Source organism: Triticum aestivum, chromosome 2D, assembly GCF_018294505.1.
Source record: "Triticum aestivum cultivar Chinese Spring chromosome 2D, IWGSC CS RefSeq v2.1, whole genome shotgun sequence".
Taxonomy (NCBI): Eukaryota; Viridiplantae; Streptophyta; class Magnoliopsida; order Poales; family Poaceae; genus Triticum; species Triticum aestivum.
This window is the reverse complement of record NC_057799.1, coordinates 264,446,679-264,460,649: the sequence shown is the minus strand read 5'-3', so window position 1 is coordinate 264,460,649 and position 13,971 is coordinate 264,446,679.

Here is a 13,971-nt window from a genome sequence, read left to right as displayed (position 1 = left end):
AACTTCATCTTCACCTACAACTAGCAACGCTATAAGAGGGGCTGAGCAAAAGCGGTAACATAGCCAAACAATGGTTTGCTAGGAAAGGTGGGTTAGAGGCTTGACATGGCAATATGGGAGGCATGATATAGCAAGTGGTAGATAGCGCGGCATAGCAATAGAACGAACAACTAGCAAGCAAAGATAGAAGTGATTTCGAGGGTATGGTCATCTTGCCTGAGATCCCGCAAGGAAGAAGAACGAGTCCATGAAGAAGACAAACGGACGAAGTCGAACGAATCCTCACAAACGCGACGTTATCGGAACTAACCCGAAGAAGCAACACCGGAAAGAAGCAATAAACAACCATCACATGAACATGGCATGATGCACAATCAAGTATGATGCATGTCCGGTTTAATGATTCATGGCATGGCAAATGCAACAAACAACACTACAAATTAAGTGGAGCTCAATATGCAACGAGTTGCATATTAACGAAACACCACATCAAATATTTAGTTCTCTCTCGTTTATGTACCCAACAATATTAAATGTTGATTAACATGGCAAGAGGTGAAGCATAAGTAAACTAACTATTTAGGAAAGTTAAAATGAGGCCGGAACAACAAACAACAATTCCGAAAAATCCCCATATGCATATTTTGGATTTGGTACTGTTCTGCCCTATACAGATTTAGAGTTATTAAACATGCAAAGTAATGCCACCATCTTAAACTATGCATTTTTCTACCACATTTACATATAAAGAACATTTAAATCCGAGCTACGGTTATTTAGTTATGAAATAAACCATTTTAACATGGAAAGATGTAAATTAATGCAAACATCAATTTTAAATATTTTTAACAGGGATGAAAGTGGCATATTATGAAACTAGACAAAATTCTAAGCACTTTTCATATTTAAATCATTTTAATCCGATGCACCATTTGTGAGTTATTAAATGCATGATCTAGAGGGACTTTTCTGTAAAACTGGCAGTCTCTGGATAATACACAAATTCGCAGACGCTGGAAAAAAAATGTCTTCTGGGCCGAATCTGGCTTGGCCAACAGGAGCAGGGGCGCTGGAGGCTCACCATGGGCTCTTGGCCCGGTCGGTGGAGGAGGTAGCAGGCCAGTTGAGGAGCTGGGGCAGGCTGGGCCTTGGCCAGAGAGGCGCTGACGAGGCTCGCGCGGTCAACGGGGCGAGAGGCTGCATCCAAGCGAGCGAAGCAGAGGATGCGTCGGCGCTGACAGCAGGTCGACGCCGCGGGGGCGTCCGGCAGCGGCGGCGCTTGGCGACAGGAGGCGGGCTTGGCAGGGGCGCGGCGGCTGCTCAATGCAGCGAGGACGGGCGAAGGGGCACCGGATCCGGGCGACGGCAGGAGGTGGCTCCCGTGCATTCTGGTGACGGGGTTCTCCTGACCACGGGAGAGAGACAGAGATAAGAGACATGCAACGTGAGAACGCGGGAGGAAAAGGAAGATGGGAGGAGGGAGACGGCGACCTGCGGGGCTTCACCGGCGTCTGCACTCACCGGAGATGGCGACCAAAAGCGGGGGAGGTGGAGCAGAGGCAAGCCGGCGGCGTCGGGATCCTCTTGGCGGCCTTGGCGTTCGTCCAAGGAGGTCCCTTGTCCAAAGGAAACGAGCAGAGGAATGAGCATAGGGAGAGGAAACCAGAGAGGGAAAGGAAGGAGAAAGGGAACGGACAAGGACCTGGCTGGGCGGCTCCGGCGACGGGATCCTGGTGGCTTCGGCCGCTCCGCTTCCGTTCGCGCGGGAGCGAGCGAGCAGAGGCAGGGCAGAGGAAGGGGAGGGACGACAAGGCAGCGGCCTGGTGGAGTTGGGATCCATGGAGGTGAATCGAGAGGAGAGGTGGAGGCTACCATTTGGGTGGATGGGGAAAACGAGGTGGATCTCGCGGCTGGCGGCACGACGGGACTGATGGGACAAGCTCCCTAGGATCTAGGGTTGTCCACTATATATAGCAACTAGGTTTTTGGCTAGGGACTAATCTGGCCCTTCGATCGTAATCGAATGGCCGAGAAAAGTAGGTTAGGTGGTCACGGTCAAGAGGGAAGCGAAAACCCAATTGGTCTGGAACGGTCAATGAAGGCAAGGGGAACGCGGCAACTACGAGCAACTACAGGTTTTATGAAAACATGCGATTGCAATGCGATGATGAATGCAACACACAAATAAATACACACAACGATAACGAAAAATATGGAAGCTGTCTGGAGCGTCGGTCTCGGGGCGTTACAACACTCCACCACTAGAAGAGGATCTCGTCCCGAGATCTAGGATGGCACCGGGGAGAAATGGAAGAGGAAGAGGTAAAATAAAGTTGCTTCTTTAACAGACGAGTGAAACCAAAGAACCTTGAGAGGTTGAACAAACTGAAAGAGAGAATACAATGGAGATGAACGCGAGGGCGCCCTCCGCACGGCACACTCGGGCGACCTCACCCCAGGCTCGGGTCATGAAGATCTTGCCTGAGGAGATGGCTTCAACTTCCGCTCCAGTCGTCGGCGCGTCGCAGTCGGCGTGCTGCAGCCAAAGCTCGAGGGGCCCCCTCGGCGGCATCTCGGCAGAGAAGAAGGAAGGGAAGCAGATCCAAGTGCTCGGGGGCGTCGCCGCCCACAGCACAAGCTCGCGTGAAGAGTCCGCGGCATGGACCCCGGGGACGGTGACGCGTGCCAGCGCGGCGTGGCGACCGGGGACGGCGACGCGTGCCAGCGTGGCGCGGCGATCGTGGCTGCGGCGCATGTGGCGCCGCTCGCCGCCTCTTCCTCCTGAGCCCCCGGCTTGGGCGTACAGGGGCAACGGATACCCAGGAGGAGGCCGCTCGCGCCAAGGCCTCGTCACCTCCTGCATCACCGCCGCGTTACGGTGATGGACTGGCCTCTTCTTCGGTGGAATCGGCCCTGGCTCGTCGCGGGGAGCTTTTCCTTTCTCCGCAGCGGGAAACCTTCGGACGGGCGCCATCGGTGTTGCTACTGGCAATGGAGCAAAGGGAGAGAAGCGAATGGAATGGGAAGAGATGGGCGACGGGGGCTCTACCCCCTCTCTATTTATAGCAGGGGAAGGCCAACCGGCGCCCCCATGATCAGAGGTAATGATGGTTTTTCCTTGCATGCAATAGGGACTCGTCAAATCGGGCAGTTGCCGAGCCAGCGTGGGGAAGCGGAGACGCCCACGTCCAATCAACAGCCACGCGTCGACCAAGGCCACAGGCTGTTGGGGCCCACGGCGCTCCGCACTTGCCCTTTGGCTTCGCCTCGAAGGCAAGTCCAAGCGCGCCTTGGGCTCGAGGGCTACTGTCGGCGCTCTGGGAACGGGGGTCCCCAGACTTGCCTGCCTGCGGCCCATGGCGTGGCTCTCCGAGCGGGCCCGTACGTCCCATCTTCACCAACAAGCTTTCAAGACCCTCGCGAGGTGGACGACACAAGACCTCCTCGGGAGCGGTCTCACCAGACTGGCTCGCGAGGGGCGGAGAGATCAAGGCAAGGCAAACCTCGCGAGGTTCCAGTGACGTGGGCCATGACGAACGAGACCAGGCGGGCGCCAGCGCGCATAGTGTCCTTGCTTCCTCTTTGGTGCTATAGGGGCAAGCGCAGGCGAGGAGTACCGAGGCATCAAGCAAAGGTTTCCATATCGGTGCAACGAGACCAAGACCAGTAGGACGGCAAGACGGAGGTCATCATGGAGCCCAAGACGGCGTCACCACCAGAGCCTTTGGCAGGCGAAGACTACTTTTGTCAGGATAAGCTGTACTAGTTGTCCCCTTTCAAATTGGCCGTTGTTGGCTCCCTTCCCGCTCAATATTTGGGAAGAGGACCAGGGCCTATATAAATAGGGCTAGCCACCACAGTAGAGAGCTAAACTGAGCCTAGGCTGATCGGATCCTCACCTACCAGAACTCATCTGGAGCGATCCTCATCCACACACCACTCACCAAGCACAAGAACACCTCTCCTCAGGAGGCTGTTCTTCCCCTTGTACTATTCATCCTCAGCCCAAGAGGCAATCCACCACCACCACACTGGAGTAGGGTATTACACCGCAACGGTGGCACGAACCAATATAAATCTTGTGTCTTTGTGTTCTTTGGGTTCAGCGAGCTAGTCAGTGAATTCGTGAAGCGTGTGAGGGCGTGGTCGGTGAGGGGGAGATCTTCGCGCGCACCCCAGTGTTCGAACCTTAAGGGTTTTACCGGAACCCGAAATCCGACAGCCCCAGGACCTATTCCTTCAGCCCATCCTGCTCCACCTCCAGCTCCTTCACCTTGCCAGCATGGACCTGGGCCTGAGCATTGAGTGCCTCCTTGTGCCTCTGCTCCAGCTGCTGGGTCCGCTGCACGGCAAGCTTCTTGACCTCCTCATCCTTGCCACGGAGGGTGGCGGCGAGCGCCTCCTCATGAGCAGCAAGGTCCTCCTCCTGGGAGTTCAGCTCGGCCTGGTGCTGGTGCCGAGCGGCCTCGTCCTTGGTGGCCTATTCCTTCGCCGCCTCCTGGGCTTTCTCGACATCGGCCTGCTGCAGGATAAGATCCTATTTACGCTCAGCCAGCAGATCCTGGGCAACCTTCAGTTCCTCATGGGCCTAGCGGAACCAGGCCTGCATCTCGGTGACGCGCCCCGCGAGATCCGCCTCCGCCTTGTCCACCGCCGCCATCCTGGACTTTGCCTTGTCCAGGCGGGCACGGTGAAGCGCCTAGAGCTTCTGGAAGTTGGCGCTCATTGCCCGAAGGAGCCGCTCCTCCTGGGAACCGCCGCCACTGGCGCTCGGTTCGTCAACAACCTCAAGCCCGGCGATGGCGAGCACCTCGTCATCGAACACCTCCCCCTCGGTGGGCGCCCTGGTGCTCACCGTCCCTGGGAGGTGGACGAACAGGCCGTCGCTCACATTCAGGTACTTGCCCGAGCCAGAGGCAGCGGAGGAGGAAGGTTGGTCGTCAACCACCCCCTCCCCAGCAGGCCCCGTGCCGGCCTCCTCGGCAGCGGCCTTGCCGGCCTCCCCGGCAGGCCCCTTGGTGGCCTCTTCAGCGGCAGTCTTGGCGGCCTCCTCGGCGGTGATCTTGCTCAGCCTCGGCATCCCTGGCGACCTCCTCGATGACGGTGTCGATGTCCCCCCAATCCGCCGAGGAAGGGTCTGGATACCAGGAAGGGGAATGAGGCGGAGCCAGGGTCGAGGTTTAAAAAGAAGAAGAAAGAACAGGGATAGAAAGCAAATAACTCACCCACACCGGGCTGGGAAGAAGTGGCGCCCTCCCCGCCAGCATTCGTTGCTGGGGCAGAACCCCCGGCACCCAAGTTCGCCTCCTCGTCTTCCATATGCGTGGGCTTGGTGGTGGATGCCCTTGCCGGGGACGCCCCTCGGGGCGGCGTGGTCGAGAGGGGCGGCGTGTTGGGGGTGGCCCTCGGCGGCTCCTCCTGCTGCCGTTCTTCTCCTGCAAACCCGGCAAGATCGACGTCGAATATTCACACCCCAAAGTTCATCAATGGAGGAGTAAGTGATGCGCTTACGTTGGGGACTGAAGCAGGGGCTACGCCGGGGGCTGCTATCCACCAGCAACGGCATATGCGAAGTACCCGCCGGGGGCTTGTCGCCCGTCGAGCCCTTGGCCCTCTTCGCCACCCTCTGGGCCAGCGTCTCGACGTCCCTGTGAAGATAACACCAAATGAAAGAAGGATAACATTGGAGTGACGTCAGGAGATGATGCGGGGGGCGAAATACTTACTCTTCCTCCACCTCCTCCTCCACTAGCTTCCTCTTCCTCGCCGGGCTGAAAGATCTGAGGTCAAACTTGGCCTCCAAGGTGCTGCCCGAAGGGGAAGGAGATGGGGTCCGGTACCGCTTGGACGAGGAGGCAGCAGTCGCCTTCCTCTTCGCCACTGCGGCCTTCGCCGCCTTCGTCGCTGCCGCGGCCTTCATCGCCCTCATCTCGCGCACGAGCTGCTCCTGGGACGGCTGCCGCTGCATGATCCTGCCGGGCCAGACCGGCTCACCAGAGTTGGCTCGCCTCAGGACGCGCTGCCTCCCCGTGACCGGGGGTCGTTCACCTCGACCTCCTCTTCGAACGACTCATCGCCCGCATCTTCAACAAGGGGGTCCTCGGCGTTTGTGCCACTAGCCTCCCCGGCAGACTCCGCCCACTGGGCGAGCTCCCTCTCCCTCGCTGACTCGCTCTCCGGTGCCTCCTTCTCCCCGGCATCCTTGGCCGCTCCCTGTTGGGGAACATAGTAATTTCAAAAAAAATCCTACGCACACGCAAGATCATTGTGATGCATAGAAACGAGAGGGGAGAGTATCGTCTATGTACCCTCGTAGACCGTAAGCGGAAGCATTATGACAACGCGGTTGATGTAGTCGTACGTCTTCATGATCGACCGATCCTCAGTACCGAACATACGGCACCTCCGCATTCAGCACACGTTCAGCTCGGTGACGTCCCGCGAACTCACGATCCAGTAGAGCTTCGGGGAAGAGCTTCGTCAGCACGACGGCGTGGTGACGGTGTTGATGAAAGTTACTGACGCAGGGCTTCGCCTAAGCACCGCTACGATATGACCGAGGTGGATTATGGTGGAGGGGGGCACCGCACACGGCTAAGAGAGATCAATGATCAACTTGTGTGTCTATGGGGTGCCCCCTGGCCACGTATATAAAGGATGGAGGGAGGAGGAGGCCGGCCCTCATAGGGCGCGCCCAAGTGTGGAGTCCTACTAGGACTCCCGAGTCCTAGTAGGATTCCACCTCCCACATGGAATAGGAAAAAGGGAAGGGAGAAGGAGAAGGAAGGAACGGGGCGCCCCCCCCCCTCCCTAGTCCAATTCAGACCAGTCCATGGGGAGGGGTGCGGCCACCCTTTGAGGCCTTTCTCTCCTTTCACGTATGGCCCATTAAGGCCCAATACGAATTCCCGTAACTCTCCGGTACTCCGAAAAATACACGAATCACTCGGAACCTTTCCGATGTCCGAATATAGTCGTCCAATATATCGATCTTTACATCTCGACCATTTCGAGACTCCTCGTCATGTCCCCGATCTCATCCGGGACTCCAAATTACCTTCTGTACATCAAAACATATAAACTCATAATACAAATCGTCACCGAACGTTAAGCGTGCGGACCCAACGGGTTCGAGAACTATGTAGACATGACCGAGACACATTTCCGGTCAATAACCAATAGCGGAACCTGGATGCTCATATTGGCTCCCACATATTCTACGAAGATCTTTATCGGTCAAACCGCATAACAACATGCGTTGTTCCCTTTGTCATCGGTATGTTACTTGCCCGAGATTCGATCGTCGGTATCTCAATACCTAGCTCAATCTCATTACCGGCAAGTCTCTTTACTCGTTCCGTAATGCATCATCCCGCAACTAACTCATTAGTCACATTTTTTGCAAGGTTTATAGTGATGTGCATTACCGAGAGGGCCCAGAGATACCTCTCCGATAATCGGAGTGATAAATCCTAATCTCGACCTATGCCAACTCAACAAGTACCATCGGAGACACCTGTAGAGCACCTTTATAATCACCCAGTTACGTTGTGACGTTTGGTAGCACACAAAGTGTTCTTCCGGTACTCGGGAGTTGCATAATCTCATAGTCATAGGACCATGTATAAGTCAGGAAGAAAGCAATAGCAACATACTAAACGATCAAGTGCTAAGCTAACAGAATGGGTCAAGTCAATCACATCATTCTCCTAATGATGTGATCCCGTTTATCAAATGAAAACTCATGTCTATGGTTAGGAAATTTAACCATCTTTGATCAACGAGCTAGTCAAGTAGAGGCATACTAGTGACACTCTGTTTGTCTATGTATTCACACATGTATTATGTTTCCGGTTAATACAATTCTAGCATGAATAATACACATTTATCATGAAATAAGGAAATAAATAATAACTTTATTATTGCCTCTAGGGCATATTTCCTTCACTCCCTTGCCCCTGCTGGTTTTGGAAGCCATGGCAGCTGGAAGGGGGTGAAGGATCAAGAGCAATGGGGGCGGCGGCAGCAAGCAGAGGCAAGAACTTCGAATATTTCGCCTGGGGAAGAACAGAGGAACGGCGGTTCCGAGATTGGAAGAGGCGCAGAGGGTAAATGAGCAGCGCGCCTGCAGTTTCTCCTTTTTACGGGGAAGGCGCGGGCCGCCTCTTTGCCATTTACTACGATGTGATGCATGAGGGCAGCAACCACCCCACGCATGACCCCCATGTCACGCATGACCCCCACGCCATGCATTCAACGCGGGTTGTGGGGAAGCGCAACGAGCGAGGGAGTTACTGCGGTAAAAACTCCACCACACACGCGCCCGCGCATTGTTCTGGGCCTGGACCAATAACGCCCTGCGCTTATATGTGGCCCAGGCCCGGGGGCTCCTGTCGGTGTACAAAAGTAGGGGTCCCTTTTTGCACGCCTTTACTTGTGCACGGGTAGTCGCAGCCCCACGCCCCTGGCCACGCTTGGCGGGGCAGAGGAAGAAAAGACACAAGATGGGCGAACAAACACCAAGCCGGAAACACAAAGAGCAGAAGGGTGAGGTGGACTCCCCCGGCAAGGCCCTTGCCGGGGCGGCCTCCACAGCCCCGGCAAGAACCTTTCCGGGGCAACTTGCCCAACGCCAGCAGGGTTGCCACCCTTGAGCCTGGGAGTTCTGACGCCCTCAAACCACATTGGAAACAAGGCTCGGGAAGCGCCTCCATGGTGGCATGCATATCTTTGTGAAAACCAGAAGTATACAGGACTAGATGAATAACCAGAAGACAAAGATCCTCGGCAAGATCCTTGCCAAGGATACCCACCAGACCACCGGCAAGCCCCTTGCCGGGGACGACCATGATACAACGGCAAGACCCTTGCTGGAGCACCTGTGTGGCGACGTGCGGCCTCTAGGCCAACTCAGCAAGCACCTGCGTGGTGGCATGCAGATCTTCATGAAGGCTCTGCCACTGCACCAACTCAGCAGCCAGCCAGCGTGGCACTACACGCCTCATCAGTTCGGACGCGTGTCGAAGCCAGGCGAGGCGGCGACAGCTGGGACGAGCTTCCTTGCCGTCCCTGATAAAGCAAGAAGAGCACGTCGGCAGCGCATTAAATGTGGTTTTCCTACGGTGCCAGAGGATAGACTAGACCACTGTATAGCTTTCCACCTCCTGTGTGCCACTGTGGCAGCCCCTTTGTCTATAAAAGGAGGCCCACGGCGTACTGAGGAAGGATTCGGACTTTTTGGACCCTGCACGCCTTGTAGCTAGTCCAAGAACACCGGATAAATAGAAACCAACAGGAGTAGGGTATTACGCATCACTTGCGACCCGAACCTGGATAATCCCCCCGCGTTGATCTCTCAATCCCGCTCTTTCCACAGCCCCACGCCCGCCAACCGTAGCAAAAGGGATTCCTCGTAATCTCGTAGGTGTCGTTTCCCCCGACACTAGTCTTGCTTCCTTTGTAAGGGAATATTCCTTATGCTTTTACTCTTAAGCTGGCCCACCACATTTGAGCCGGCCTTCTGGGCCTTGGGCCTAGTCCTCTATCTGACCCGCCGTCAGGGCCATTAGTGAGTCGCCAGGCTCGTGAGTCGTCAGACCAGTGAGCCGCCAGACTCATGAGTCGCCAATCCTCTGGCGAGTTACCGATGAAACGCCAAGTCCCAGCCGGGTCATATATCCGGTCGGGTCATACCGCGGGGTATATCCCCGACACTTACTAATAAGCTTAAGGTCATTAATAGTTCTACTCATATAATTATCCAAGCAGTCAAGCATGTAAGCATTACGTTTCAATTGTCTACTAACATAAGCATTGAAAATTTCATGTTTAAAAATAAAATTATCAAACTCATCCAAGCATTGACTAGCAGACTTATTATGAGGAATATCACCTTCATCAAATCTATAGAGAGAATTTACCTCTACTACCTAGGTCAGGTTATCAAGACCATGTATTTCTTCAATAGGCGGTAAATTCTTAACATCTTCAGCTTTAATACCTTTTTCTTTCATAGATTTCTTTGCCTCTTGCATATCTTCAGGACTGAGAAATAGAATACCTCTTCTCTCTGGAGTTGGCTTAGGAGTTGGTTCAAGAAGTGTCCAATCATTATCATTACTCAATATATTATTTAATAGCAATTCAGCTTGCTCAATAGTTCGTCCCCTAAAAACACAACTAGCACAACTATCTAGGTGGTCCCTAGAAGCATCAGTTAGTCCATTATAAAAGATATCAAGTATTTCATTTTTCTTGAGAGGGTGATCAAGCAAAGCATTAAGTAATTGGAGAAACCTCCCCCAAGCTTGTGGGATACTCTCTTCTTCAAATTGCACAAACTTAATTATTTCCTTTGAAGCTGCTTGTTTCTTATGAGCTGGGAAATATTTTTCAGAGAATTAGTAAATCATATCCTGGGGAATACACACACACAACCAGGAGCAAGAGAATTAAACCACAACTTAGCATCACCTTTTAACGAGAAAGGAAACAACTTAGGAATATAGTAATAACAATTTTTTTCCTCATGGGCAAATAGGGTGGCTATATCATTTAATTTAGTAAGATGTGCCACAACAGTTTCAGATTCATAACCATAGAAAGGATCAGATTCAACCTGTCGGTGGGAAACGACACCTATGGGATCACTGGAATCCCTTCTATGGTTGGCGGGCGCGAGGTTGTGGGAAGAGCAGGTCTGACAGGAAGCACACGGATCGTTTACCCTGGTTCGGGCCGCGAGGATGCGTAATACCCTAGTCCTGCTTTGGTGGATGTATTGAGTGTTCTTCTGTTCTTGAGCTAGCTACGGGATGTAAGTTGCCCGAAAGAGCCGAATCCCTCTCCAGTATGCCTCGGGCCTCCTTTTATAGGCAAAAGGGGTTGCCACGGTGGCACACAGGAGGTGGAAAGGTGTACAGCGCGCGAGCTTATCGCCCGGCGTTATGGGACAAAGTGCATTAAATGCGTTACTTAGGTGTCCATTAGCTTTATTGGGGACGGGATCGAGGCCCGTCCCGTCCATCGCCGCTCTGCCTCGCTTCGACACACGCCCAGGCCAGCGATGCGTGCGGTGCCATGTAGGCAGGCAGGTAGCTGAGGTGGCGCGGTGGTGGAGCCTTCACGAAGATCTGCATGTCAGCATGCAGGTGCTTGCTGAGTCGGTGTAGAGGCCGCTCGTCGCCACGCAGGTGCCTGCCCAGCTGGTTGAGCTAGCAGCTGCTTGGGAACAGCGGTGGAGTCTTGGCTGGTGCGGGCCTGGCTGTGGCCCTGCTGACGCCCTCGGCAAGGGTCTTGTCAGGGGGCCCGGCAAGGGTCTTGCCATGGCGCTGCGGTCGTCCCTGGCAAGGCTCTTGCCGGGGGTCTTGTGGGTTTCCTCGGCTAGAATCCCGCCGAGGATCATCGTCTTCTGGTCCTCATCTGGTCTCATGTATCTATGATCTTGACAAAGATCTGCATGCCACCACAGAGGTGCCTCCCGAGCCCTGGGTCCAATTTAGTTGTTGGTGATGTTTGGAACCCTTGTGCTCAAGGGTGGCTCGCTCTGCTGGTGTTGGGCAAGTTGCCCCGGCAAGGCTCTTGCCGGGGCCGCGGAGGCCGCCCCGGCAAGGGTCTTGCCGGGGGAGTCCACCTCGCCCCCTTGCCCTTTTATGCTCCTGTTCTTGGTGTTGCTTTGGTCGTCTTGTGCTCCGGCTTCTCTCCTCCTTCCCTCCTCTGCCCTGCTAAGTGTGGCCGCGGCGCGCGGCTCTGGCTGCCCGTGCACAAGTAAAGGGGTCAAAAGGAGAGCCCCTACTTTTGTACACCGACAGGATCCCCCGGGTCTGGGACGCACATAAGCGCGACGCGTTGTTGGGCCAGGCCGAGAACGGTGCGCGGGCAGGTGGGCGGATTTTTACCGTAGTAACTGTTCGTCCGCTGCGCTTCCCCACGACCCGCGTTGAACGCGCGATGTGGAGGGGCGTGCGGGACGTGGGGGCCATGCGTGGGGCGGTTCCCGCACGCATGCGTCACACCGCAGTTAATGGGAAAAGAGGCGGCCCGCGCCTTCCCCGTAAAACGGAATAACCGCGGGCACTCTGCTGATTTACCCTTCGTGCTTTCCCCAATCTCGGAACCGTCGTCCCCTTCTTCCTCCTTCTCAAGCTCTTTCCTTCGCTAGCCGCTGCCGCGCCCTCGCCATCCTTCATTCCTCGCTTCCCGCAGCCGCCATGGCACCCAAGACCAGCAGAGGCAAGGGAGTGGCCAAGGACGCCGGGGAGAAGGAGCCGCCGGAGAGTGGGTTGGCGGTACGGCGGATGCAGCATGCCTACTTCCCGTCGACGGTCGACGCGGTCGAACTCCGGGACTACTTCAAACACCTGTGGGGGTTCAAGACGGGAAGCGAGACGACGGGGCATCCGGCCACACGCGTCATCCCCGCCGCCTTCGCCGAAGCCGGCCCGAATCGGTACCCGTTCTTCGTCGACTACTTTTCTTGCGGCCTCTGCCCCTCCCTTCTCTGATTTCTTCAGCGACATCATGCACACCTACGGCTTCCACCTTCTGGATTTTACTCCAAATGTCGTGGTGTGCATGGCTCTTTTTGCGCACCTCTGCGAGGGTTTCGCCGGGGTGCATCCCAACACGGTGCTCTTCCACCTCTATTTCTTCCCTCGCATCCAAAAGGGGGCGCCATTTTTGGTTGCGTCGCCTGGATCCCTAGGACCCAGGAGAAAGAGACATATCCGGACGGCGCCCAGAAGGAGAGGTGGGAGGAGTGGCGAGGCCGGTGGTGCTGGATTGAGGAGAAGGACCCACCAGCATTCTGCGAGGTTCGTCAGGCGCCACCGATCCACAGAAACGACTGGAGCGATGTCGATGTCGATGACAAGAAGCTCGCGGTCGCCACCACCAGGATCCTTCGTCTCACCGAGGCTGGGCTCACCCTTGAGATGATCGGGGCGGATTTCATCCACCACCGAATCACTCCGCTACACAATAAGGGGAGGCCGGCCTGGCTCTTTACGAACGCCACCGACATCATGAGGCTCTGACTCGGCTTGGACCACAACTTCACGATGATGGGGCACGCCCACTTCTGCCAGTGGCTCTTCCAGCTCAACGTGAACCGCGACGGTGAGGTCGAGCGGTCCGGCAAGGCCGCGAAGGCCGCCGCGAAGGCCGGCAAGGCCGCCAAGGGGCCCTTGTTTAAGTTGCCGGCGGGGGTGGTCCCGCTGTGCAACAATTCGCGTTGGAGCGACATCATCACCATGATGCCGGAATTCAACGCGCATGGCCTCGTCCCAAGTTGGGTCGAGCCGCCGGAGGACCAGGTGCAGGAGTTTTTCGACACCTTGGAGGAGAAGTATGTCACGGCCGAGCCGCAGCTCATCCAGGACACCACCCAGGCGGAGCTGGACTATATCGCCGCCAGGGCGGTGGAGGCGGAGCTCGCCAAGGAGGCCGGCTTTACCGGCGGCGTGGAGGATAAGGCCGCGGCGGCCGCAGAGGAGAAGGATCTTGCCCAGTGGGCGGAGTCCGCTGGGGAGGCCAGCAGCACCGGCACCAGGGCCCCTCTTGTCGAAGACGTGGTCGACGAGTCGTCGGAGAAGGAGGCCGAGGCCGTCGACCCTCCGGCCATGGGGAGAGGGCGAGTCCTGCGGCGGGCCACCTCTGGCGAGCTGGTTCGGCCCGGCAGGGTCGTGCAACCCCGGCAAGCCCAGGAGGCGTCCGCGCGCCAAACGAGGGCCGCGGCTGCGAAGAAATCGGTGAAGGCCGCGGTAGCGAAGGAGAAAGCATCTGCCTCTTCTTCATCCAAGCGCGTCCAGACTCCACCTTCCTCCCCTCCCCTGGCAGATGTCGACGCGGAGGTCACCTTTGACCTCGAGTCCCTCAGCCCAAGGAGGAAGAGGAAAGCAGCAGAGGAGGAGTTGGAGGACGAGTAAGTATCTTGTCCTTTTCTGTCATTTCCGTCCCGTCGGACCGTGCCAC